The following is a 24,553-nucleotide window of genomic DNA, read 5'->3' as shown; positions in this document are numbered from 1 at the left end:
AAATGATGCATAGAAATCAATGTCATAGATGGATCAGAGAAAGCCATGGATACCTATTATTGTAAGTAGGCTTCAGACATTAGTATTGAGTTTCAAAAAGAAATTACTAGATTTGTATGAACAGAGGAATATGGAAGGACTATGAACTATATCGCATTTCACGTGCAGCAATTTGTGGGCATATCTTCAGTCTCAAAAGAAGGCCCTTATGATATTGGGATGATATCATTCCTGTCCTTATGATATTAAGGACAGGAATGACACGCAAGGCCTCTGAGGAGCAGAAATGACCTCTGACCATTAGCCAAGCTCAGCACCCAGGCCTGAGAGTGGAAGGGAAGCAATGCTTCTGGTTCTAGAACGTGTTCCCTCCTCCTCCAGGGCAGCAGCCACTCATCTAGGGAAGGAGAACGTGGTCCCTGTGAGGCTAGAAAGAGTTACAGTTCTTGTGGCCAAAGTAAAAGTTTGCAAGGGACCCCCAAAAGGGGCAGAACCAAGGCGATGAGAAGGGGACACTCTGTCCAGAGGAGCAGAAACAAAGCATCCAGGGCTAGAATGCATGGAGCCCAACGTGTGGCCGTGGGAGAGAGCTGCACACGGGCAACATCCAGAGCTGAAGCTGGGCGAGGAGACCCCAGAGCTGGGTGCTGAGGCCAGTACAGGGCAGCTGGTGAGGGTTGCATTTCAACAGCCCAGGAGGGTCTTCCTGGCAGAGTGTGTGGTAAAAGCAGGTGCCCAAGGGCCAGGAGGGGTTTTACCTGAGACTGAAGCCACCAAATGGGCCAGGGGCTGATCTCGGCAGCTGGCCTGATGACATCAGTGGGGGTTTCTGCCCGAGCTGATCAACAGCGAACAATGATGGGGAAGGCTACTGACGTGGAACTTCACCAGAGGGACTGAGGAGGGGGCCCCCATAGCCCAGGCTACATGGGAAGTAGCCCCAGCATGCCAGAGGTGCTCAAGGAGGAAGGAGGGCAGCCGTGAATCAGGAAAGGCAAGGCCTTTTATTTCTTGTAACATAACATTGTGAGGCTGAGGGAGTGCCTGGGCTCTCTTCCATTCTTAAAATACTTCCATGTATTACCATATTTTGCAGTGTATAATGCATACTTTTTGCCCAAATTTTCCAGGGAAAAATAACAATGTGCATTATATATGGGTAGTATTAATTCTGTGTCTATATAAATATTTTTAATTCTTTTATTTATACTTATGCATTAGAAGTATAAATCTAGAAAGCAATAACAATATCCATATGCAAACTAACACCCAGGAATTCGAGAATTGGTTTTGTTTCTAAATATAAATAAAATTTGAATTAAAAAATTAAAACAAAAGATTTTTTCCTGAAAATTTGGTCCAAAAACATGGATGTACATTATATGCAGCAAAATACGGTGTGTCTTATTAATCACTTTTTCCGATTTGGGGGCAGGGAAGAAAGCCAAGGCTCAGATGGCTTTAGTACTGCCCACAGACACACAGCTACTCAGTACGTAATTGAAAAGTCCAATTAAATGTACCTTGCCTCTTTTCTCTATGCAAGTGTTTCTCAAAATGCAACCACCTGAACTCCTGCAACAGAGTGACGTGCAGCCTCTCTGGAGCTTGAGCCCTGGCAGTCTGAACCTGCAGCAGGGGCTCAGAGCCCGCGGCCTTACCCACCCGGAACTCCTGCGGGCCGCGCATGGATTCCATGTGGCTTGTCTGCCTCTTGAGGACACACTGGGGGAGCACGTGCCCCTCAGGAAGATGCAGCCCCGCCTGAGATGGAGGACTGCTTTCCTGTCTGCTGGTAAACTGCGACAGGTAAGGGCGGCGGGGGGGGGAAGAAACACCTGATTTGATGACCTCTTCAGGCCCAGCCGCATGATTCTGTGATTGCATAAGGCAACCCCTTCAACTTGCTGGATAGCTATTATGGGGTGAATTGTGTATCCCCAAAAGATATATGCGGTTCTAGACCCTAGAACCCTCAGAATGTGACTTAGTTTGGATCTAAAGCCATTGCAGGAGCAATTGGTTAAAATAAGGTCATATTGGAGCAGGGTCGTCCTTCATGCTACATGACCCATGTCCTTATAAGAAGAGGAAAGACGACAAAGACAGGCACACTGGAAGGACACTTTTCAGGACAGAAGCAAAGACCGAGTGGCACAGCTGCAAGCCTGGGAAAGCCTGGGACTGCCTGCCACCATTAGAAGCCAGAAAGAAGCAAGAAAGGATTTTGCCCAGAGTCTCAGGGGATGCACAGCTCTTCTGAGTCCTACATTTTGGACTCCCAGCTTCCAGAACGGTGACAGAAAGAATTCCCATTGTTTTAAGCCACCTGGTTTGTGTGCTGTCTTACAGCCACCCTAGGAAATTAATATGACAGCTAACTGTGGGGAATGGAGTGCTTCCTTTCCCACTCTTTGGAGCCAAAACTATTCTCACATCTTGTATTTCTTAACTAAGACAACCTGGGTTTGGAGCCTCTGGGGCTGAACACATGGCATCAAACCAAAACAGAGTCTTCGCAGAATGATGACAAAAGCTTTTTGAATCGACCGGCCTCCCCCCTCCTCCAGTGTCACCCCACGGATCTCTTCTGGGGATTATCTGTCTCTCTCCTGCTACCTTTACTGTGAAGAGACGTTTCAAGACAGATACCCTGCTGTAATCTCCCTCCAAGGGTCCTGCAGACTACACACCAAATTGCACCCAAGCCAGCAATTTCAGGAATGAGAAAGATTATCACACTTCTGGGGGGGAAATGACATATGTGCCATGTTAAGAACAGTGCCTCTGAGGACCCGCTGCCAGTTGGAAGGGCCACTCAAGGGAAACAGCCTTTTGAGGGTGAAATGTTTGTGTAGCCTGACAGGACCCGAACATTTGTAAACCAGAGATTGAAGCTAATACTGATGGCCGGAAGAAAGGGAAGGCCAAACTGCTACTTCCGTCAGCTCAGAACAAATGTCTGTTCTTGTTCAAGCACATTCAGAGCCTGAATACCAGGGTGAATCAGACCAAGTGTTTCTATCTACCAGGTAAGAGTGAAATCAGGCTTCAGAGATTTGTTAGCTAGCCAATGTCATTTTGGTAAGGCTGTGCTCCGCGGTGGGAAGTGAGGAGCGGTGGTTCCAGATTTACACCGGCTGGACACCAAAACAGCAAGGCACAGAGAAGGGAGATCCAAGCTGTGCCCCTTCTGCCTGAAGTAAGTGGAAGGGAAGCTGGAGGAAACAGCATGAAAAGGTAGGTCCATGGACTTTGCAGAGTTCTGTGAGCTCCTTCCAACTACCGGATCAGAACACTATCTTAGCAGTGGCTTCAGCCGGCTCCACGCCACCGAATGACCCTGCTGTTTCTCTGAGCCGCAGGCCCTCCTTCCATCAGCCTCCTGGCTCGTCCACATGCCAGTCAAACCCCCATTCCACAACTCGCAGGCTGCTGCCCCACACATCTCAACTACTGTCTGGGTTCTTGGGCATGGGGGTAGCTCTCCACTGAGCCTGTGGAAGGTGGGACGTGTAACCTCTCTTCCCAAAGCATCTTCAGTATGAGGATAGGTTAAAAGCAGGCTTTGGAGGAAGACATGCTGCTGTAGGTCCTGTCCTTGCTCGTCCGCAGATGTGAGATGAATGACAGTTGTGGCAAGAAATGTGGGCTCTACTGCCTGTCTCTAACATTCCACAGTTCTCCCAGGCCCCCTACTCTGGAGTAATTCCACTAGTGAATGTTAGCTATTCAGCAGCTGGTAAATAGGAGCACTGATACGGAATTTTAAAATTAGTTTACTTTTTTTCCTAGTCCCAGGACAGACTTCTCTGGAAGTGGCCTTATTTTATTTGGGGGTTTGGAGGCACACCTTGGAGATAGTGCACATTTGATACCGTGAAAGTTCCTCGAGAACCAACCGAAAGATCCTACTCTCACCCACATGAAAGTTTTTACTCTGCTCATGCCTGGCTCAGGACCTAGAGCCCTCCCCCCTTCCAGAAAGGCAGGGAGGGGTTAGGAAAGGGGCAAACATTCGTCTTTGCCATTTCTCAGGTCCTGCTCTCACGGTCCCCTTTGGACCACAGCTGACTAGCCAGTGGTGTCCTCCGTGGGGCAGGTGTCACACATGTGTCCTTCCAAGGGGCCCGTATGTGGGTTTTCCAGAATCCCCTGTGAGAACTCACCACCACACAGAGTCCCAACAGCAACCCGAGCCTTTAGTCAACCCTCCCTCCTCCATTTCTGTCCCTGGGAGCATGTCCCACACACTCTGCTGGCTCCCCCCGTCCCAGAAACACACCCTGCTGGATCTCTAGAAGAATGGCTCGGGTCCCACTGGGTGCCACAGCATCCAGCAGGGCCACTCTCAAACACCCAGCCATGCCTGGTGGCAGTGGGGAGGGTAGTCGGCCCCCGATCACCCTGTGTCCTGGCCCCGCCATCAGCATCTGAACCACCCGCTGCTTCCTGGCTGGAGGCAGGCACCCATTTCTGTGGTTACCAGGCCACCTATATGTTTGTTTTTAAATTTGATTTTTCAGTTACAGTTTATACTCCATATCATTGTGTATTAGTTTCAGGTGGACGGCACAGTGAGTGGTGCCTCTGATGTTTCCGGTACCCACCTGGCCCCACAGAGTTATTATGGTATTATTGACCGTGTCTCGCACGCTGTATCGTACACCCTCGTGCTAGGCCACGCGTATTGAGCTCTGTGAAGATTAACCTCACAGAAGAGCCTGCGCTCTAATGGGCTGCACTGCAGTGACTTGTGGATTTTGCAGCTCAGCTCCACAACCACCACCTGGGGGCATGGTCCCAGCCTTTCTTGTTGACTCCCTAGAAGTCTCCAGATGATTCTCTTGGATAGCCTGTCCTCCCTTCCTGGGTGAGGAAAGGGGAGGAGCTTCAAGTAGGACTACTACTGCACAGTTTTCTTGTCCCCTAACAAATTCCCATGGAATCTTCAGTCTCCCACTTGTGGTGGCTGTTCAGGAAGGGGAGGATGGGGGAACCCCAGACAGGGCTGGCAGTCTTTTCATAAGCAGGGGGACAGCTGAGTGGCAGCCACTTAGCAAGCTCATTAGAATATCAGAGTACTCGCTGTTTCACATTGGGGCTTCCGCCAAAATTCTGAGTAGGGAAAGCCTCCTTCACGATCCCATTTTAAGAGCTTTGATAAGTTAAAAGGTCTATGGTTATTGTTGTTGATTTTAGCTATTCAAGAACTATACTCTATATTCAGAATATAGAATTGTATCAACCACAAGTAGGGAAAAAAGTGCTGATGTAAGAGCCGTGTAGCAGCTATTCACAGAAAGATAAGATATAGCTCTGTACTGAGCATGGGTGGTGGGAAAAGCGGGGGAATGAGCTGTAAGTGAGACTCTGTGTGAGGAAGAGGCCTGAGAGTTGCTTGGAGTTCCACTTTGGAGTCCAAACCTTGGAGTTTAGGTCAGGGACATCACAAACCACTTATCAAATTCCTGGGCATTGCAAAAAGCCAGAGGGTGGAGCGGCAACAGGCACAAAGGGACCCAGGGAAAGCACCTCAGGGTCTCCTGCAGCCTGGAAGGAGACAGTGTGTTACAGCTGGAGGCCATGGTGAGTGGGCAAGCAGATGATGCAAACCCAGCCGAGAAGGGGTTGTGACTAAGATCTGGCAGAATGCCATACCTCAGTGGCAGCCCATCAGAACACACAATGCACTGTAGTCTCTGCCCATGTCCCCCCAAGACCCGCCCCCACTGAAGCCAGGAGCTGACAGACTCCTACACCCTGATGCTGCCCCAGGGGAAGAAAAGGGGAGGGAGGGATGGAGAGAGATGGAATTGACTCCATAGTTACCTAAATGAGACTGGGTTTTAAATTAAGAGATTGACTTACTTTAATCTGCAAAATTTAGTTTTCTGCATCAGAAGAGAGGTGGGGTCCCGAGCTAGACTGAATTCAGATATAAAGGTATCCTTTGTCCACTCCAGACTGCATAACTACGCAGGCCTGCTTCACACTCAGTTTTAGAGACAGAAACACTGAAAGCTCGGTGGTGGCTTTCTGACTTGGAATCTAAAAGGAGTTCGTATTGAAGCCAGGTCTCTATCCCAATTCTAGTCATTGCCTTACATCTAAAGGAGTATTTCTCTAAGTCGATTTGGAGCATGTATAGAAGGAAGCATTTTGCCAGCACAGTACTTTGGATGTGATGAACCCTGCCCTGCCATAGCCAAGCCCTGCACACAAGGCCAAAGCCCAAATCTCTAAATAAGGGATTCCTTTCCTTAATCCCCATCTGTTCGGACACACATCCATGTGCGTTCAAATTCCCATCAGAACACTTGGAAGGCTTGTAACCCTCGTTCACAACAGTGGAGATACACAGCTCGGGTGTGGAGGCAGCATCTTCAATTCGCTTAGATTTGAAGGAGGCTCTAGAGTCAGCCTATGGGGGTCAACTGGAGTCCAGAAACACTACATATGGAACCCTGCCTCAGTTTCTTCTTTCATAAGTTAAGGATGATCACCATAGTTCTCTGAATTGTCATGAGTCTTTAAGCCAACAAATCAGCATACAGCACAGTGTGTAAAGGAGTGAGCTCTCCATCGGTTCAGACATTCAAGTTTAGGCTTGACAGCCACATGGTGGGGATGTTGCCTTGGACGAAGAACTGCTGAGATCTTTCCTAACTTGGAATTCCTTTGATGAAAGAAGGCTCAGTGCCAAAGAACAGAATCCACTTTGAGATAAGCCCAACCAGTGGCCCTCGTTTGGAAAAGGAGGCCAAAGAAATACGATCTATTTAAAACTGAGATAGAAGTAGGCCAAGTCACCCCTGTTGTTGACTCAGCAGCTGGGGAGTCATGGCGAGTGCAGGGGACTTCAAGTCAGGAGCCCCGGGCTGGAGTCTCAGCACTGTTCTCAGCTATGTGGCTTTGGGCGAGTCAAGTAATGGATACGGTTTGCAGTTTCTTCACTTGGAAACTGGGTGTACATTTTTTTTTTCTCAAAAGGTACTCATGAGGCTTAAATGAGCCAACATGAAATTGCTTTGAAAATGGTGAATCATGGGGGTGAATACAGGTATTATCATTTCCAGAGCTCAGATTAAACTATACATCATTAGTTCTGAAAATAGCATATGTAACCTCAGACCCCAGCTGAGACAAAGCTATTATTTTAAACATCGTGATGGGTGTACACTCTGGAAAAATTGCCATTTCAAAATTTCTTGCATATTTTTTCTATTACTCATGAGTGGAGACTCCAATTTACCCTTAAGGCAGGCAGTGGCTTTGTTCTACAATTAAAAAAAAAAAAAAAAAAACCAGAAACCACAGTACGGGGCCATATACAGGGGCTTATATGTGTATGTGCTTTTATAATTCATGTGCTTGAATGTGATGTTGTGTTACAGAATTACATGCTCATGATTTTGTAATAAAGGATTTTATAATAAAAAGGGGCATTATTTGCACCAGACCCCTGCATATTTATGAAACTATACATCAGCTCTTATTGTTTGTAGGAACAGTGAGGTCATCCTTAACTTGAATGCCAATGTCTTATACTCAGCACTTTACTGTTTCTTTCCTAAATAAATACAATGTATATTTTATCAGAGATTTTCTCTACAAGTCTTCATTCAAATATTTGTGGATAGTAACCCTATGCCAGTTAAGAGTGTTGATTAAGTCACACACATTCCTACAGGTATCATAGCAGAGAAAATAAGCAAGAAACGCGCAAAGAACTTATAAAGAGAAGTGACCTAAAGGCAATGGGGAAGTAAAAAGTGCTGAGAATCTAGCAGAGAGTCACTGCTGTGGAGTTGGGAGGTTTTCCTGAGAAAAGAAGGTTGAAGTTGAGCCTTGAAAGATGAACAGGAGTTACCTGGGTGGGAGATGCCAGGTGAGAGCAGAACATTCCAGCAAATGTTTCTTTATTGCCTCTTTGAAGATAAATGTTTTCTTCTCTGGGTGGATTCAGACTGCCATGTCTATAAACAATTGCTTACTCTTAGCAAGTTTTATGTGTTCTTCTCTGAACAGATGTTATCGGGAGCAGCGAGCTGAGATCAGAAGGGCTCTAGAAGGACAAGGATATGCCGCCATATTTTATGTCTCACCCTAGAGAAGGGCACTGGGCTCAGTGTTGGCTGGACATGACATTCTTCATACATGGCTTTATGAAAAGTAGTCTTGGGGGGTTGGTTATCTTAACAGCTTCCCTTGGAGCCCCCAAAGGCAAAGTCATGTCTGAGTAAGGCTGGACTGTAACCGTAATTAAGTGGATAATCCCACTGTATCACCCCATGAAAAGGTTGATTCTGGGACAGGAAATGAAGACTCACTTTTTGCACCTTTAATTAAGGGTAGTGGGGGCTTGAACTTGAACCTAAAAATGACTGTGAGCAGACATGATTGTCAGTAGGAAGTGTTCTCTGCCATGGGCTTCCCTTCCTTTTTTTCCTTATCTTTCAATACATTTTTCCTAACATTCAAAGCCTGGTCTCGGCTATGTTCTGTTGAATCAATGGAGCTTCCTCCTTCACATTTGGGAAGGTGTGGCTGGGTGGGGAGTCTCCTTAGAACAGGGGTGGCAGTAGCGTCACTTACCAAAATCAAATGTGTCATGCAACACAATGATCACCTGGCAGTCAAAACTGTGGTGACAATGTTGAGTTTTACCTGGCACTGTGACTCTGTAAAGGAGCGTGGCTAAGAAACCTCCCACCCATTCTTGTGTGTCCCGGGACACAGCAGACTGCAGAGACATCCTTCCCCAAATGGCTTAAGTAAGAGTCACAGTTGCTCTTTTGTTTACATAACATAGGACCAGACACAGCACATCCCAATTCCCATTCTTTGTCTCATAAATGATTAGTTACAATGTTCCCCACCCCCAATCAATCAGAATAAAAAAGCTTGCTAATCCATCTTTGCTTAGATTTATTTCTCCCCCCAAGCCCCTGAATTCTGCCAGCCAGGATACAGCCTTGTCTTCACACCAGCCCTTCCCCAAGTCCAGACTGACCTCAGGGTCAGACGTTCCATGCTCTCTGATCCGGCCACCCTTTCATGCCACTTCCACACACTTGGTCATTTGTAGCCTTGTTTATTTCTCATAAAAGAGAAAAAAACTGTTTTTGCCTAAACCTCGATCATAAACTTAGCTGATCATGTGGTCAATTAGTTTTACTTATTGTAACAGCTGAACTCTCTGACCACATGATCAGAGGAATAATCCTCGAAATAATCCTTCCAAATGGTCTCTCTTTACTAAATCTGGATTTGTTTTTTGACAGTGGTAAAATGAAAATAAGTACCAAGGAGGAAAACATATAGCACACCTTTCTGAACACATGGAATTACCCTGGGAAACCCCCAGAACAACTAAAAAGAATGGTATAAAGGCAATTAGGTCAGAAGTCCTCATGTTATAATTTTGGTATTAAATATGAAAGGTAGACTTATTTTGTAGACAGCTTTTGGAAACAGGGCATTTGGGTTACACATAAAATAATTTTTAATCAGAAAAACACTACAGGTAGTAGAATCTAGCCAGCTTAAAGCAGGCTATTCTTTCTCAGATATTAAAAATTGCTCTAGCATTAAAATCTAGCCTATTATGAAGAATATGCAGTTCGAGAAAAAAAATCCTTATCTTCACAGGCAAAGATTCTGCCTTTGGCAGAACACAGCCAGGAATAACTCCTCTTTCCCCACCTGCCAGGAAATGCAGTCCCTAAGCCTTTGCTCAAAGGTGACCCCAAATCCCTCTGAGAAACTCAAAAACTCAACACGTTCTATCATCACGCCTTCCTATTTGTGACCTTCCATAGACACTGAGGTTCTGTCAGTCTCCAATTACAGTAGAATTATTAATGCTTCAACTCTTCCATGTACTTATCTGCTAAACATGTGATCCTTTAGAGGAAGAATAAAAAGGAATGGTGGGAAAAGGCCAACCTTCGACACCAGGAAAACCAGGCTCCGTCACAATTTTCTCTGTGATCTTAAGGGGAGGTCACTGAGCTAAGTATGCTCATGTCTGGAATGAAAATAATGCTAGCTATTGAAGGGCCTTATTATTAAGATTGATGATCACTACACACTCTATAAAAAAGTGTTGGGCGGATGGTCACTAAACACTACTTCCCTTCCTCTTTACTCACGCTGAGCACATTTTCATCCAGGACTTCCTCTCTCTATACCAAGTCCAACACAATGATTAGTATCCATCACTCATTCAAGTCGATTATCTAACCAATCTTATAATTACTGTGCTTAGTGCATACTGAAATAGTCTGCTGTTTTGCCCTCTTCCCATGCTCCCCCCCTACCCATATGCACTGTAGTAGTTACATAGATCTGTCTAAAACTAAAATGTGACCATGTCACTCTTCTTATTAACATTCTCCAACAGTTTCCCATGGTTTCCAGACCAACATCTAAGCTCTTCAGCCATGAGAGGTCCAGCCATATGCCCATATGGAAACCTTACTGACTCATCAGAGCTTGATAAGAAGTAGGCAAATACTATGTAAATGCTTTCTGAATGAATGAATAACAAATGAGCAAGTGAAAGTATGAGGTCATGGGTGCAAGGCCAGTTGAATATTCAGATATGTTTGAATCACTTTTGTCTTGCAGGAGAGGGTGGGGGGAATACGGAACCCCTCTGCGTGGATGTGTGCTCACACCAGTCAGCATTCACACAGCTGGGAACAAAAGACTATTCTGCTGATATATATTTTCATCCAGATGTTGGCTCCTGAGTTGCATTAAAAATAGAAAAACCTTAAGGCTAAGCCTGTTGTTTAAGTTTCCCTTTGTTCATATCTACCTCTGGACAGAGATAAATATGCCTTTTTTCCACATAAGCGTAACACCCGGGGAGCAAATGTCCACCTCAATTGATTTCAAATCATAGCTATGGAGAAATTATACAATAGTTCATTAAAATAATTTCCATCTCTCCCTTTTTCTCAATATATCTTACAGACAGTAAGATTTATCTTCCCATAATGCCCATTTCCTTACCTCCTCCTTCGCCCCTCATCCTGCTTTAACAATCTCCTTCCCAGTTAATGTGCTAGTGTTTACATAGGAGCAAGCTAGTATCTAACAGGAGCCTTAGATTTTAAACATGCATTAGGAATGAACAGCGGTTAAACTATAGGAACCACGGTAAACTACTATAAAACATCATTAGAGAGAGAATGGTCTAAAAAAGGAATTTTGCCTCCTATCATTTTGATCTTCATTAGTTATTCTTAGAACATATAGCTGTTTATATGCAGTGAGTCTTCTCTGAAAACTAGAGGAGCAGCCTGCTTTGTTTAACAGTGTGAATGGTGTTACCTTTGCACCCCTGCCCAACTGATCCTTCCCCACTAGAATATGGGCCTGGTGATAAACACCCTATGTTCTTGTCTATTCCAGATTCTCTCTGAAGGTTGGCATTTGTTTCAAAACCCACCTTTCTGAAAGTATCCAAGCTGCTATGTTTATGTATAACAGGCAGTGAAAGATGTAATAATGCCAAGATTGATTGCCCAGTAATAGCCATGATTCCATAGACATTAACGGGTATTTGTAATTTAGGTCTCATAATATGGTCTAATACCCTACCTTGTGTAGCTATTGATTTTTCAGTAATAGGACAGCCCCAGAAAGCCTTTCAGATCTAAGTTCTCCCTGCTACACCCAGCCATCAACAAAAACCGGTCTCTTTTATAAGAGCCCAGCCTAGAAAAGTGTCTTCGATTCTGAATGCTGCAAGGACTCTCTGGCTTTTGAACTCACTTACTAATGTGGTTAATGCATACCTCCCCTCAAAAGAGTTTTTTTAAGTTAAAGAAACAGAGTTAAAGAAGGAACTGGGAATTCCAGTCAAGATGGAGGTATAGATAAACCTGCTTTGCCTCCTCGTACAACCACAGAAAGAAATACAACTAGACCTCAAAACAAGTAACACCCAGAACCATCAGAAAATTGAGCTGTGTGGAAGTACAACAGCCAAGGATTTAAAGAAGCCACATTCATCCAGATGGGTGGGAGGGGTAGAGACACACAGACAGGGCAGAGAGGTGCAGAAATGCAGTGTGGTGTGTGAGGTGGTGGCTGCGGAATGGCCGGTCCTACATTCACATATGGTGGATAAAAATTGGGAGGGATACTGGGGAGCAAGTGATCCCAGCCCCGGGCCAGACTACACAGCCCAGGTTCCAGCACCAGGAAGCTAAATCCCCATAATGTCTGCTGTAAAAACCAGTGTGGGTTGGGGCAGTGGAAGAAACTGATGGATTTTAAGGAGACTCTGCTTAAAGGGCCCACACAGACTTAGAACATACGCAGATCCAGCACCTCTGGAATTCAGCACCAGGGCAACAGCTAGAAGGGCACAATTTGAATAAGGGGAGTAAGTGAAGTGACTGGAAACAGGGCAAGTGCTGGGCAAGCCTCCAGAAGCCAGGCAATGGCATTGTCCCCTTTCTGAGCCCTCCCCCAACACAGAGCCACAAAGTGGTGAAGCAGGTTGCCCTGCCCTGGCAATTATGTAAGGCTCTGCCCCACACAATTTACAGGTGCCTTTTCTACAATAGACCATGCTACTAAAACAGGGAGTCAAAGCAGCTCTACCTAATACACAGAAACAAACAGAGGGAGGTTGCCAAATTGAGGAGACAAAGAAACATGGCCCAAATCAAAGAACAGAACAAAACACCAGAAAAAGGACTAAACAAAACAGAGGTAACCAACTCATCAGATGCAGAGTTCAAAACACTGGTGATCAGGATGCTCAAAGAACTCACTGAGAACAGCAATATAAAAACAACCCAGAGAGAAATGAAGGTTACACTAAGAGGAAAAAAAAAAAAAAAACCTACAAGGAACCAACAGTGGAGGGGAGGAAGCTGGGATTCAAATCAATGATTTGGAACATAAGGTAGAAATAAGCATTTGACAAGAATAGCAAAAAGAAACAGGAATTCAAAAAAACTGAGGATAGTATAAGGTGCCTCTGGGATATCTCCAAATGTACCAACATCTGAATCATAGGGATGCCAGAATGAGAAGAGGAAAAATCAAGAGATTGAAAATTTATTTGAAAAAAATAATGAAAGAAAACTTCCCTAATTTGGTGAAGGAAATAGACATACAAGTCCAGGAAGCACAGAGAGTCCCAAACAAGAAGTACCCAAAGAGGCCCACACCAAGACACATCATAATTAAAATGCCAAAAGTTAAAAATAGAGAATCTTAAAAGCAGCAACAGAAAAGCAGAGTCACCTACAAAAGAGTTCATTTAGGCTTTCAGCTGATTTCTCAAAAGAAACTTTTCAGGACTGGTAAGGAAATACTCAAAGTGAATGAAAAGCAAGGACCTACAACCTCAATTACTCTATCCAGCAAAGCTATCATTTGGAAAGGAAAGACAGATAAAGTGCTTCCTAGACAAGGTAAAACTAACAGAGTTCATCAACACCAAGCCATTATTATATGAAATGTTAAACAGACTTATGTAAGAAAAAGAAGATCAAAACTATGAACACTAAAATGTCAACAAACTCACAACTATCAACAACTGAAACTAAAAAACAAGCTAAGCAAACAACCAGAACAGGAACAGAATCATAGATATGGAGATCATTTAGAGAGTTATCAGCTGGGAGGCGTAGTGGGGAGAATGGGAGAAAAGATACAGGGATTAAGAAGCATAATTGGTAGGTACAAAATAGACAGGGGGATGTTAAGAATAACACAGGAAATGGAGAAGCCAAAGAACTTATATGCACAACCCATGGACATGAACTAAGGGGGGGGATTGCCGGAAGGAATGGAGATAGCAGGTGGAGGGGGCAAAGGGGAAGAATGGGACAACTGTAATAGCATAATCAATAAAATATATTTGAAAAAAAGAAATAGTATTAAGCTGTCTTTTATTAATTGGCAGTCAGTAGTCAAGAAGCTGTGAAAAGTGCCCTGGCTGGTGTGGTCCAGTGGATAGCTCACCAGCCTGCGAACCAAAAGGTCTCTGGCTCCATTCCCAGTTAGGGCACATGCCTCGGTTGTGGGCCAGGTCCCCAGTAGGGGGCACACGAGAAGGCAAACACACATCGATGTTTCTCTCCTTCTCTTTCTCCCTCCCTTCCCCTCTCTCTAAAAATAATAAAAATCTTTTTAAAATGTTAAAAAAAGAAAACTATAAAACTATGAAAAGCGCCAGCAGTTGCCATCACCATTGACTGCTGTGACTAATAATGATGTCCTGAAATGATACATTGTGTTTAAACACATGCCCAAGGCCCTGCTGGAATGACCCAGCCACTGCCAGGGCCTCAGAAGGCATGAAGGCAGACTGGCTTTATGACAGGTCAAATGTTGCCAAACAGCTGCCTTCAGACAAACGTGTGCCCTACTCCCCGTCACTGTTCCCACCGAGTTCTTCAAGAGTCTTTGCTGTCACTGCAGGGTTCCAGGGTGGACCCTTGTTCTGAACGGGTTGTACCCATCTAAGAAAGGCTAGATCAGTTCTAGTCTCCCACAGCACCATAGTCGACGAACCTTAGACCGGTTAGAAAAATACTACATTGAGTTCAAGGTCAAAGACAAAGTTGTACTTGCTACATCCATGCTGGCCTGGTTTTGTGTTTCTCTAAATGGGCTCGTGTCCTATTCTTGTGTGAATAAGTTTTTATTCTTTCCTAAATCATACAAAAAAAAAAAAAAAAGAAGAGAAAACCCAGGGAAACACCATAAATTCACATTCTGACTTTAATTCAAGCTGCATGACCTTAGGTATTTCCTTTTAACCTCAATGAGCATCATTTCCTTATCTATAGCAAGCCCTTCTCTGCCTAATCCAAAGCCTAACACTGTGGTTCTCAAATATTTGTTCTCAGAAACCCTTTAAAATCTTAGCAAATACTGATGATTTCAAAGAGTCTTTTCTCTTTCAATGTGGATTTTTTCTACTAACTAGAAGTCAAAGCAAGAATTTAAAAATATATATTTAGTTCTTTTAAAGACAAGAATTTAATTACATGCTAACACAAATATTTTTATTAAAAATACCTTTTCAAAAAGTTAATGAGAAAAGTAGCATTATTTTACATTTTGAAATATGCTCTTAATGCCTGGTTTGATGGAAGACAACTAATTCTCCTATCTGCTTGTGCATTCAGTCTGTGGCAATACGTCCCCCTTTGGTTGAAATACGTGATGAAAACTTGGCTTCTCTACACACACAGTTGGAAAGGGTGGAGTATTTAAACAGCTCTTTCATATAATTATAGCCATTCTGCTGTGATACTACACTAACACTAGAGGAGTAATAGCCTCGCAAAGCTTACTTGCAATGTGGAATCTGAAACCACATCGATAAACTTTTTATAATCTAGTGAGTTACAATCTATTTCTCTATTTGCACTTGGAATAGATTTGTTTGACTCACACATCTTTTGATTACATAGGTCATTTGGAAAATATCAGTTCATTGAGTTATGCAGATTTTCAAAATGTTGACATATTTCGATATACAATATTAAAAATCACATTTGTTGATATCACTGCAGATCTCAGTACAGAAGGCTAAATAAAAGCTGTCAAACTTACCGTAGTAGATACAAGTTTCACAAATCCTAGCATCTATCTGAAAACTTGAATTTTATCACTGGCTAACAATGCTATCAATTGTTGTCCTTGTTGTAACAAGCTCACTGCCTTCATCTGGGGGAAGGTATCTGCCTAGAGAAGCCTGAAGAGCCATTGTCTGTCTGTCGGTTGTTCTTACAAGTAAAAATGGTGAAAACACTGTCTTGTGAAAACAGTGGGAGGTTTGACTGGTCGCTAGAGCAGCTATACAAATGCTTTTCCAATAACAACTTCTCACTGTTGTTATGAACATAGTTTTGACCTTGCAGGGACCATGCTCTAAAAACCACTGAATTAAAGAATGATCAAATGAAATCAACATGAGGATGCTCCATGTAACATAAAACACTGGACACATTCCACTCATTAATATCTTGCTCTCCCCTGTCTTACTACATTAACTCCTTCCTGAGAAACCAGTGGCCCCGTCCTGGGTGTATGAAGCTGTTCTTTGTTTCTAGTTCTGAGAACCAATCACCTCCTCCTGAACTCTAGGTCCAGGCTTCTTGCAAACTATGGACAGTGGCCCTGGTTTTCTTTATGTTTGTCACCCTCAGAGTTTTGCCTACAAGATCCACTGAATGAGGCAGGAATCTTGATGTCAGACAATAGTATATGGTGGTTAATAGAAACAAGAAAGGACTCCATAGAAAAGGCAACTGGTAGCTCGCAAAGCTGCCTGGAAGGCTGGCGGGAACCACAGGAGGAACAGCAGAGACAAGGTCATGCCCCAGAGAACGGCATTTGGGAGGTCACAGCTGCCTGTGGACGCCCGCCATCTCATTGCTGAATTCTCGACTCCACTGCGGCTGCTGCAGACAACCTCTGACAGAATGGACACCTCCGTGCCATTCTGAAGTCTTAACCTCCTGGTGGGAGCAAGTGATTGACTGTAGCTCATCATGGAGCCGCACTCCGTCAGGAGGCAGGGAGAGGGAGAATCTTCCCGTTTCCATTTCTGACCCCCATCTATTTAGAGCTTCAGCCAAGAGAGAGAGAGAGGGTGTTTGAGTCTGAGCAGTTAAATTGACAAATGCCAGTACTGCTCTCTCCTTTAGTGAACAGCATCCACACACACATTTTCGCCACTACAGTTAAAAAAAAATATCCAGAACAACATTGCTCCCCGAGGAAAGAGATTTTAAAAATATCTCCTGTTATTACACCTAGGTACAGTCTCCACATATCCTGGTGATGCCTCTTTTTCCGCGAGATAGTTGTGATTTTACCATAATATTCTGTATCTATCACCCTTATCCTCTTCATTAAGTATTTGGGAGAGTTGAAGGAAAAACAAGACATGAGTCAAATCATGTAGCTATGTAATGAACCCATCAAGGAAGGAAATACAGGAAGATGCTACCGTACTTAAATGTGCAACTGTTCAGCATATTGTAATTGATAGTTGACTTTTCTCCTCACGCAGCCAGGACTTTCGTCCTATAAAGGCAACCCACAGCCCGTAACGCAAATTGTTATGCCCAGTGGATCTGATGCTTGGGGTTCTGACAACACAGGTCTGAAGTTGTTTGCCAGTAACTTTCAATACCGGTAGTTCCAGGAGGCGCTCTGTGTTCCAGGGATTCTCTGCATGCCACTAGTACTCTTTCCTATTCCCATTCGTTAGCAACAAGCCTATTTCCCCTGAGGAGCTGGACTCAGTCACACAGGCAATGTCATCCTCCCTGTGCTGGCTGCTTTCTCAGTGTTACGAGGAGACTGACACGGTCTCGCAGGAGCAATAGAACTGCTACTGGATCCCCAGGGGAGTGTCTTCTTCCTTTGGTACTAAAATCTGAAAACCCATAGAGGCAAGAGCAGCAAGGATAAAAAGCAAAAAGGATACACACGGTTAATTAGAAGGCATTATCGCAGACACCATTCCTAATTCTGCCTCCTATGACCCTATCCCATCATTCAGAGACATGGGAGAATCAGCACCACGTATGGATGACTTGCTCAGAACCTCCTCTGTCAAGGAGAAAACAAGGTGTTTTTCTCGCTAGCACAACTGATCTTTAATATCGACTAGTATACACTGCCACTTCCTTCAAGGTGATGGGCCATATAAGGCATTCAGTCACAACTTTTTTTTTTTTTACTACAAAGTATATTTGCCAACAAAATAAATATCATGTAAGGTACCATGTATGGAAGATCATGATGGTATAAAAGGCATCTGGGAGGTTCTTGGATTAGAGTACTGTTAAAATCGTGAGACATAGGGGTGCAAATCAAAAGACAGTTAAATGTTTATTCCAGGTGGAAGTTCCTCTTCTATGAGTCGGGGCAAATATCATCCATCCAACACTCAGTGGCTGGCTGATTCTGCAAGAACACACCAGTCTACCGAGAGCTTAGGATTGGTCACTGCTGATGAGAGACTGGGCCCTGAGTGCTGGAAGGAGAGATGCCAGTGTTTAGGAGGGAAAGTTGTGGACACATGCACAGCTTGCAGTGGACACGTCCCTGCCACTACAGCCACTTAGCTGAACCTGCTGGGAAACCACCTGGGTGGCGGGACAATGAGGCTGACCCACATCCGTTCCGTTTGGACAGTGAGCTCTTCTTCCAGGAGGTTTCTTTCTGTTTGTAAGCCCATTCGTGTTGTCTTGTTTTGGGTCATTCATAGGGGACACTGGTACTATTGCATTTTAAGCCTATTCTGAGGAATTTATCCATATATCTTCTGGTCAGATGATTAGCCACTGCCAGTGAATGGCTGTGGGTTATGATTTCAAGTCATCTCTTCCTTAAGAAAAGTGAATGTCAAGATGTATTTCCAATGTTCTGCTCAGTGGGGAGAATTTCCTTCTCCACTCTGCTCTGATGTCTTCTCTGAGCGAGACTATAACGCTCAGTCCACTTCCAGTAATACCAGTCTCGGAGGCAGAGCCGTGGGTAAACCAGACTTGATTTATTTTCCTCCTGAGTGAGTGATCTGTGGTTAACTTTCCAGGTGGCCACAGATGTGAGTCAGAGGGAGACACACTGCAGGACGCCGGAAATGTGACACAGATCATGCAGCTCATCCACAAAGTCAGAATCTGCGTGACCCCAGTTCTGCAAACACACTTCCAACGGACAATACAGTGCTGTGAGAAACCCTCAGTTCTATGCCAAGGTGAATCATACAACACCTTTGACACCACATGCTAGGACACAGACTTGGCATAGTTGCCTGGTGGTGCATCACCAAGCGTCTAGTCAAGGGACTGGCGGGCTTCTTTCGTAGGGGCCACCTATGTTAGGTTTTGGGGCGATACCGTCTGTAGCCTCAACTCAACGCTGCCACGGGAGTGTGAAAGCAGCCAGAGACGACAGATAAACCAATGCGTTACTGGGTTCTAATAAAAGTTTATTGACAAAGGGATTTGAATGTCATGTATTTTCAACAAGTCATAAAAGATTCTGCTTTTTACTTTTTCACTCCTTTAAAAATAGGAAAACCCTTCTTAACTCACGCACCATACAAAAACAGGCCACGTTGGCTTGGAGACCACCCAATAATAATCCAAGAACTACTTTGAAAAGGAGACGGTTGCTTCAGAACCCTAGGAGATACTACAGTGATTGAGCTTCAAAGGCTTGCCACAAAGGTAGCGCACAGCGCCCTGCTCTGCCAGTAACACTTGGAGCTGTGTCGGACATGCAGGTTCACGAACGCAAAGGTGAGTGAGTGGCTAGGCTGCAGCTAGAATCGGCCGGAGCATCATTACCTGGCAGTCTCTCAGGTCTCCCAGTAAATCAGTGGGGAATCACATCTAACTTTGTTATGTGTTGTCTCCAGAACCCAAGAGGCCTGGCCTACCTAGTGCTGTGCCTCTTCAGTAATGGTAAGGAAACAAAAAAGTATACCCTACCCCCCCCCCCCGCAAAAAATAGATGAAAACCTGTTTAGCATTATACTCGTGACTCAGATTCTGTTAACTCTTATTACTTCACATGGTAGAAATATATTTGGAAAAGCAGAGGTACGGAACATAATATTTTCCAAATAACTCTTGTAAGATGTATAGTTTCACATATATGTACATCTATGTAAATACCAGTCAGATCAATATTTATACAATTAGCCTCTGTCTAGAAGTTGTCTTCAATTCAACATCAATATAGACTAGTTTTGCCTGTTCTTGACTTTCATTTAAATGGAATGCTAGCTTCTTTCACTTTACATTAGAACTATGAGATCTATCTGTGTTGCTAAGTATAGGAATAGTTCATTTTTTTTTAATTGCTGAGTAAGTTTTCATTCTGGGAGTATAAAATGTTCAATAAGTTAGTGAGAAGTTATCAAAATAGAAATATTCTAATGACTTAATAGTCAATTGAAGACAAAAACCAAAAGACAGAAAAAGTAACAACAAATAACTTAGCTCCAGGCCTTCCTTCCTAAACCCACACACGAAAGAGAACACCTACAGACCGTTTTCCGAAGTGAGAAGGTGCGCGCTGAAAATCCCAACGGTGAAAAAGAAACAAAACAAAACGCCACAGGCCTGCAAATGCGCCGTCATTACGTCTCCGAGAACCAGTCCTCGAAACAGTAACTGGAAATCAAATGGGCTAACTGGATGCTAAATCTAAACATAAAGAAGGGAAAACCTGTGGTTAAAACAAAACACAGAAAGGACTGGTGGACACATAATCTGAAAGTTTTGAAGTCTGTCGGGTTGTTTGTTATATAAAAGCTTTTTGTAAAAATGTATTATCACATCGGTGTTTTCCTCTAGAGACTCTGGACTCATGTCCTGCAGGAGAAAGACCTATTTCATTACAAAATTATTTTAAAAAGTTGTATATTTTCTTTTTATAATTCCAAGGGGTTTGTTTGATTGGTTGTTTTCACATATTATTCTTCAATTTATCAATTCATCTGATATTATTTAGTTTATGTTGTGAGGTAAAGATATATCTTTATGGTTTTCCAAATGATAAAAAAATATCTAGAAGTAATTTAGGAAATCATTAATCCTTTCTCCACAAATTTGAAATGCCAACATTATCTTACATATATAATTATCTATTATCTCTATATTCTTACATACATGATTATTTATATATATGTATATGAAGGATAAAGTACACGCACATATTGCTTTAATAAACCTAATTTTTGCTATATCCTAAAATAGTGGTAAGTTTCTTTTTCTTTCAATATTTCATATACATATATAAATTTTCCAGATCATTAAAATCAGCTTATTAAAATTCATTAGCCATCCATTTTATTTTCATTGGGATTATATTATGGTTTGTAGGATAATTTCAAGAAGACTCATTTATTATACTGAGCATCCCCATCCAAGAACACAGTATGTTTCTCCTTTTATTTATGTTCTTTGGTCTCCTAAAGACTTATGAGTACTTGAAGCCCTTTCTTTACTTCTTCTTAGGTATTTCCAAGCTTTCACTCTTACTAGCCTTTAACCACCGTTCACTGACACTTTTGAATTGGATGCCACTGTGTTAAAGGAACATTGATTTGTCTATACTGATTTGTATCCTGCCCCTTAGTAAACAAGATCACTAGTTGAAATAGTTTTACTGATTCTTTTGAATTTTAGGTGTAGCAAGTCACATTTCTTGCACTTCCTAGCAAGTTCACAAATCCTTTCCATAATTTATACCTATTTTTCTTGCCTTTACATTAATTGGGTTCTCCAGTGCCATGTTGAATAAGTAGTCAAAGATATCACAGTCAATTTTAATTGTTAGTTAGGAACTCCTATAGTATTTTATAAATATTCTTTATCAGATAAGGCAGTTCCTCTTGGTCTTAGTTTGTCAAAGATGTATTTTTTACTTCTTTATTAGAAAACAGTGTAACATTTTATCAAATGACACTAATTGTAAAGTATTACACATTTTCTCCTTTCACAATTTGAAGTGAAGTACATCAATTGTTTTCTAAATTATATCATCTTGAACAAATCTACTTAATTACGGCATGCTTTACATATGCAATTCTTGATATTTTTGCATCTACAGCTATACTCTTGAATAAAATATATCTATAATTTTCATTTTTCTATATGTGGTTGATTTGGGTTTTTTTAGGATAAGGATCTCGCTAGGTTTATAAAATGAATGATGAAGTTCCACTGGAAAACAGATTCATGTCTCCTATGCTAATTAACGATTCAGATAACTTAGAAGTTATCCTCTAATAGACTGGTTGCTAAAACTCACCAGTGAAATGATTTGAGCCTACTTTTTGTTGTCTGCCAAGTCTCTGACTAGCTTTCTTTTTTCACTTTCTAAGTGGTTATTGGTCTACTTAATTTTTCTACCTCTTCTTCAACCAAGTTTTATAATGTATCTTTTTCATGCAATCTTACATTTTATGACTTTAAATGTTATTTATATGCATGGCATAAAGTGTTCTGTTGCAAAATTTTAAACTACATTATGTTCCTGTGATTACATTAATTGTTTCTTACTAACAATGTTCACTGTGTTTTCTTCTATTTTTCCCCTTTCACCAAACTGACAAAAGGAATTGTCTATTTAATGACTCTTTGCCAACAATCAGCCTTTGCTTTTTATTTATAAGCCTATCTTTTATATGGAACTGTATTTGCAAAAGTCTAAAAGTTAATCTTATGCCAGAGAATATAAAGTGAACAATCACTTCATTCTTTGGGCTTCCCAGTCTCCTCCTCCCTAGTGAAAACTGTGATTAATTCTTAGGATTGTATTATTCCAGAATTTTCTAAATATTTAATTGCACTTAAAAATTTAAATGGATTCATATAGAACCTGTATTGTGACAATTTTTGCTTAACACAAAATTTTAACTTCCAAGAAAACACAGTTAGCAATAGTCACTATAATTAATGAAACAGTCATATAAAATTTTTATAGCCCTGTATTAGTAATGGCTTTATTTATAATCTATTTGTTTATTACCCATCGATAACATGGATGTAGCCTATAATCTGCTAAAATATACATAAGGCAAATAGTGATTTTATTTATTCACTTACATGTGTGTACCTGCAAACATTTTATAATGAAAATACTACTTTTGTAAACATAAAAACATTTTTGCATTTATAATTTTGCCCTTTAACTGTCGTGTGCCTTTTATTCTTTAAGCTAACCAACAGGTATTTATTGCTTTATCATAGTCATTGTCTACGAACAGTGGACATACCCAAGCAGATTAAAGAAAATACGAGACAGACTAAGATTCCACACTCTACTTACTGACTTTCCATTTTTTTCATAGTTGAGTGAAATGAAACTCCATTAGTACTAAAGCTTACTCTTGTTTTACTACCTACTTCTACTAAGTTTGGAATTGCTTTTCACAAACATGATTCTTTTAACTTTTTTCTGATTTCTCTCCCATCTGACTGGTTTTTTAGTATTAAAATAATTCTCCTGCTTTTTACTAAGCCTAAAGCACAGAGCAAATTGGGAAGAAAAACAAATTCATAACAACTCTGACAAGAGTACCCCCAAATAGAATCAGTGGACACCATAAAGGATAAACATGCATGAGAAGGAGAATAAACTACCATAAGAACATACTGGATAAAATTCCTAAAAGACAGAGATGCGGATTCAAGTGAAAGTTTGCCTTTTCCTGTCTAGAGTCTTAAATATGAGATTATTGAAAAAGAAAAGCCTAAATATATCTAGTTCCCTCTATGGAATCAAAATCCATTATTTTTCAGTATATTTCATGGGTACAATCATACATACTTTTATTTTTTAAAAATGTACATTAAAAGATGCATTATGATGTGTTCCAAAAAAAATGCAAGAATCCTGGGAGGCTAACTACATCTTCTGATACAGCCCTTTCTTTTTCTAATTCTCCAGTTACCTTAACTCCTTCTGGTCCTTACTTATATACATATAGGTTACTTTACCCATCTGTGACCAACCCCAGTGCCATCCCCTCTCCAATCACACCCACTCCTGCTTGCAACACGGAGCACTTTAATATCTTATTTTCCTTGTCTCATAGGTTAAATGAACACAAGTAAAATGCATGGTGGTCTCTATCAGACTCATTTATTTACGGACTGCTTTGAACTTCAGGCTGAGTCCACAGAGCAATGAAAACTGAAGGGAAGATAAAAGTGATGTTTTTCCTTAATTGATTCATCCTCTTGCTCAAACTAGACGTTTAAAAGGAGAATCTTGAGCAAAAACCGAAAGATGCCGAGGAAGTTAGCTGTGGATATCTGGGAGAAGCGCTTCCCAGGCAAAGGGCCTTAACGAGGAAGCATGCGTGGTGTGCTCACCGAGACCAGGGGGGCAGCAAAGAGCAGAGCAGAAAAGGTGAGACTGGCAGCAGATGAGGTAAGAACAGGATTTGGCAGACTCCAATCCGGGAGGCCTTGAAGGTGATTGTAAGGACTCTGGCTTTATTTCTGAGAGATGTGGAAAGCCCCTGGAAGGCTTCAAATAGAGGAATGGTGTGTTCAAACATAATTTTTACAGATTCTATGGTGGCTGAGTTGAGAACACAGCAGAGAGACAAAAGGATGAATAAAGGAGACTCTTGTTGTTTTCCTATGTTTCCAAGTGAGAAAACAGTGGAGGTGGTTTAGATGGTAACAGCGCAGGTGCAGAGAGGGTCCCTGGCTTCTGAATATATGTTCAGGGCAGAATTTACTGATGGATTTTCTTCTGTATATGAAAGAAAGTGGAGTGAAAACTGACTCGGTTTTTATCCTGAGCAAATTGAGGATGAAGTTGCCACCAGCCTAAGTGGAGAGAAATGTGAGCAGGTTTAAAGTGAGCAAGATGAGAAGTTCAGCTTTGGGCATGTTACGTCTCTAAGACATCCAGCCGGAGATGTCAAGTGAGCAATTGGAAAAATGAGTAGGTAGTTTAGGAGAGATGTCTGTGCTACACACAGGAATTGGGAAGTGGTTGCCATATAGCTGGT

This window comes from Desmodus rotundus, chromosome 5 (assembly GCF_022682495.2).
Source record: "Desmodus rotundus isolate HL8 chromosome 5, HLdesRot8A.1, whole genome shotgun sequence".
In the NCBI taxonomy this organism is placed as follows: Eukaryota; Metazoa; Chordata; class Mammalia; order Chiroptera; family Phyllostomidae; genus Desmodus; species Desmodus rotundus.
This window is presented reverse-complemented; position numbering follows the sequence as displayed.